Below are 5,040 nucleotides of genomic sequence, written 5' to 3' on the forward strand. Positions count from 1 at the left end.
CACCATGTAGATACCGTAGGTGGTAGAGATGTCTGAGCTATTGAGTGGTGTAGTAACCGGGCTGTTTGCCTTGGCTCTCAGTCTGGAGAGGAAGCATAGATCAGTATCGGGGAACATGCCATTTTAGTGTTATCATTTGATCGCTAGGTGCCGTGATGCTGTCCCTTGTGAAATGGGGTCCAGAGAGCGCCAAGCGTAACTTGTGTTGCAGTCCTAAGAAGACTTATGCGCTTCCAAGTCCACTGACGTCAGTGGCCTCTGAAGGGTGTAACTCGGTTAAGGATTACACTGTTAAAACTAGAGATGTCTCCTAGATGCGTATCATGCTGTGTATTCAGTTAGGCATTCAGTTGGCTGTGCACTCTTCCACGGATGGTCACAGTTTGAGCTAAAACGAAGATGTTGCTTGTACCAGATACATAGATGATGCAGATCTGTAGAAATGCCAGATGTGTTCACCAACTCTCTTAAAATCGACCAGTAGAGTTCACACAATCTGAAATGTTGTGATGCTTAAATTGGGAAGGAATGGAACGAATCTTTTAAGGTTGTTATAAAACACATGTGGGATGTGTCCTGGCATAATGGCTCTTTGGCAGTGGAGCGGATTGGTTGGTTCAAGGCCCCCAAGGGAATTCTGGAACCCTACCGCTTGATTCTCTTATGAAATTGAGTAATTTTTGCAGACAGCTGATCTAGGGTTGGCCTGGTGGGGAGAATAGATTATGTAGGAGGCCTCTTCCCCAGTGCTTGTGTATTATAAGTGGGCAGTAAACAGAACTAGTAGGTTTTAAGCAAAGGTTATGGACCTCAGAGCTCAATTTTCATGCATAGGTTTCCTTTTTATAAAGCACCAAACAGCATAGCTATCGCCCTCCCCATTCTTTGTAGACAACAGCACTGATTGTACTTAATTTGAAGTTTAAAGCCTCCTCTCTGAATCTGCGTGTGTACTGTGACATCCTTGGCTGGATCGCTAAAGACAGTACGTTCCGCTGACACAATAGCTAGTCAGAGAGCCTCTTGCATCAGAAGACTCTTTGAGCTGGCGGAGAGCGCCATTGTTAGCACGGCAGGATAGGTGCACAAGGTCCATAATAATTAATGTTTGGAAGGGTCGTGGGGAGTAACTGCTACAGCTGGGGGGGCTGTTTGGGCATCTTTATAGTAATAGTTGACCTTTGTTTATTTTCCACATCAAATAAGGGACTTGGGATGCTTTGTGCCAATGGACCGTTGAATAGAGAAAGCTGCCTGTCCAGGATCGTTCTAGAACACGAGGCCTATCAGTTGTAGATACAGGGAGACGGTAACCCATCTCTGGACTGATGGATGTCGTTGCTTCAGCACATATTTCTTCTGTTTTTAAGCCGATAATGGTATCATAAAGTGACTACATAATATCTGTAAACAGGCTTGAGGCAAATATGTGGATCTAAAAGCAAACAACTTCTTATGACTCCAAAGTACCATCAAATATTGGTCACCTGCTGGATATTAGTCATCGGTCTCTGGAGAAGTTTCCATTATTTTCTACTCTACCGAGCCAACTCTTTTCCACAGGAGGTCTGTTTTCTTCCCTCCTTTTTCTTCCACCGCTGTCACCTGGTAACTTCTGCTTCTCCTCACGCTTCTTGTCCCACCCCAGTTCAGTAACTCGATAGAAATTGGTGCTTAGCCCATGAGCAGATTTTCAGCTACGGTGCCTGCTTTCACATGAGGATTCCCCCCTCCAGAATGCAGGAAGCCCCCCAAATTTCATAAGGGCTTCAACAGGACATGGCTTGGGGCTTTCCCCTTTGAGCTCCGTCAAAGGAAGGCCTCCTTGAATCTGACTCAGAAGGAGGAACTGAAGGGTGGTTACAGGTGGAAGTGGAATGTCTGTGTGGATGCTCCAACCACCACCAATTCAGGGAGGGGTATGGGGCTAGGTGCCACAGATTCCTTTGACCCCTTTCCCCCCAGCTAGGCTCTCTGTTACCCGGACGACTTCCACTTGTAGAATTCAAGGGAGAAACAGGGTCAGCCACTCATAGGGCCTGGCTTCAGAGAGGGACTTCCCAGTGCCTGTCACAAACTGCCTGTCTCTCGCTTTATATCGGGTATCATGGAATTGGGAAGCAGCAAGAATATTTCCTTGCTTCTGACTTTCTTGAGAGCCTGTCTGCAAACGGAGAGGCAAAATCCTTCTCTTTGGGTGGGGTGGGGTGTGTGACAGGATTAATGGCTACTGGTAATAGTGACTGGCTACTGATCCTTGCTGAAATTTGCGAACCTCTTCTGAGAGACAAAGGTGGTTGTACATACCCTGTTTCCCCGAAAATAAGACCTACCCCAAAAATAAGCCCTAGCAGGATTTCTATGCATTTGTGGTATAAGCCCTAGTGTGTCTTCTTGAGAAAAAATAAATATAAGACAGTGTCTTATTTTCGGGGAAACACGGTATGTGGGCCCTAGACACTGAGGGTTCTGTGGATACGTGGTTGTGCGTGGGGTGTGTGTATGGATTGTACGCCAAATGTTCTCCTGTGTTCAGGGAGACTGTGGAGCACATTGGCATGAACGTCATCCTTTATCAAGTCCTTTATCAAGTCCTGCCACACAAATCAGGATGGCTGTGGGTGTTGCATTCGAGCACAGCAGATGTGCTCAGCTTATATAATCCGCTGACCTACTTTCCCCCACATGGTACTTCTGGATCCCTTCCCATTTTGTAGAATGTTTTAGGGAGCAAGAGATCACCAAAGCAGAAGGATTCCCCCTCTCCCAAGGATCATAAAGAGCCATCTCCACTTCCTCCACTGAAGTACGCTTCCCACATGTTGCTTTCAACGTGACCAAGGATGGCAGCTTTTCTGTGTGAGACTGTGGTTGCCGAGAGTCCCTGGGCATCTCATTGGGGTGCTTGAGATGTCTTCAGACATTACACAGAAAGCAAAATGGTTGATTTGTTCGTCTCCTGGGATGTCTGCAGGATCAACAGGATACTGCATATCCAGAACAGGTAGTCCTCAATGCAAGAGAGGCACACAAATTTCCCTTTGTGTGTTTAAGTGGGACTGTGAAAGATCTGTGCATGAATGTTTTGTGCAGAGGATTGGTATTGCTTTTCTCTAGTGTCTGAAGCAGCTCTTCAATTCTCTGCAGCTTCAGCTCCTAGGACTGGTCCAGATGGGCCACTGCTGTGTCGTTGCCAAGTCCGGTGTCTCTCGGGGGCGGGGGGGTAGAATTCACTGCCAGTACAAGGTGCACTGATTCAAGAAAGAATTATACACATTTATGGCATTCAGGTCTGCTGATGTCCGTAGCACTTAAATGGAACCTCCACATACAGAGGCAATATCGCTGAATACTGGACGCTTGGAGGTGAACAATGGGCATTTGCATCATGCCCGGCTTGTCAGCTTCCAGAGGTATCTGACCACCATTATTGGAAACAGAATACTGGACTAGAAAGTCAAGAGAGGACATTGTTTTCTGATAGCATGAAAGTGATCTGGTGATATGCTTCTGTTATGTAACATTTCCTAAAAATCCTGGGAATATTACTGCCAGATAATCAGTTTATCAGCAAGTCACGGGCTCTGTTACTTGTATCTTTGTGCTTCCAGGAACATATAAATGTATGTATCACGTACATATTTATCCCATGCTTCCTCCAGCAAGCAAGCTCTTCGTTTCACATTTTATCCCCATAACTGCAGGCAGATTAGGAGGAAAGTATGTGTGTGACTGGCTCTGGGTCCAGCCTGTGAAGTCCATGGCAATGTGAGAATATGAATTTGGGTCCCCCAGAACATAGTTCACCTCTCTATCCGTACCACCCCTGGCTCTGTAGAGTTACCATGCAGCATAAGTCTAGTTCTGACGCAGGTTTACCACCAAGTTTGGACTGTACCACTTCAGACGTACAGGTGTAAGCTCACCTTCTGAAAATATCCCCTGCTCATAAACAACACGTTGGGGAGAAGGCTGTGCTGGAACCATTACAGCATATGTCCAATTTTCTTCTTTTTTTTTTAAAGTACCCAAGGGTACACTTTTATTATTATTTTTTCATTATATACTACAGACATACATACAAACAACACCCAACTACCCCCAACAACATATAACAAGAGACTTTTATCACTTCTTCTGCTTATTAAATTTCTAAATTCATTATCTATTTTACTAAGCTTATCTTTTCTGTGTTCTCAAATTACTACATTTATCTATCAGTTGCGTTTACATTATACCAATCATAGAATCTCTTCCAAGTTTTTTGAAAAGTCCATTCTGTGCTGGCTCTCATCTCAAGTGTCAGTTTGTCATTTTCCGCCATTTCAAATAGTTTATTCACGTACTCTTGTTTCGTTGGTATTTCCATTATTTTCCAATATTTGGCATATACTATCCTTGCAGCTGTCGACATATGAACTATCAAATACCTATCTGCTTTATCAAAGTCTTTCGGAAATATATTCAATAACAGTACCTCTGGAGCAGTGTTCCCTCTAAGCTGTGGAGTCTTGTGAGCAAAAATTCTACTTTGTAAGCTACTGACATTATAGTTGTGAGCGAGCGATTTGGCTACCGCATGAATTAGTTTGCTCTGGAGCCATCCTTCCTGAGCTAAGAGAAAAATCTGTGAGCCAGAGGCTAAAAAACTGTGAGCCGGAGGCTAAAAAACTGTGAGCTAGCTCACACTAACTCAGCTTAGAGGGAACACTGCTCTGGAGTAAACGGGATATTAGTTCTTGTTATTTTTTCCATTATCTCATGAATCCATCTCCAATACGACTTGCATAGGATGAATGCGTTTGCAGCGGCTGAGGTGAGTACAACAGATGTTACATGACGTACTCTGTCTTTTTGAAGTGACACATTACTCAACTTGTTGAATATGTAAGCATGTTATTTGCATCGTCAAAGATCCTTGGAATAGTCTGAAACACCTATAGGAGAGTATTGGGCCTAATTTATATGTGGTGTTGGTGTGGGAAGTCCCCCTGTTATCTGGGGGACTTACCTGGTTCAGAACTTGTGGATGGGACCTGG

The sequence above is a fragment of the Gekko japonicus genome, unplaced genomic scaffold, assembly GCF_001447785.1.
Source record: "Gekko japonicus isolate JY-2015 unplaced genomic scaffold, Gekko_japonicus_V1.1 scaffold748, whole genome shotgun sequence".
Classification (NCBI taxonomy): domain Eukaryota; kingdom Metazoa; phylum Chordata; class Lepidosauria; order Squamata; family Gekkonidae; genus Gekko; species Gekko japonicus.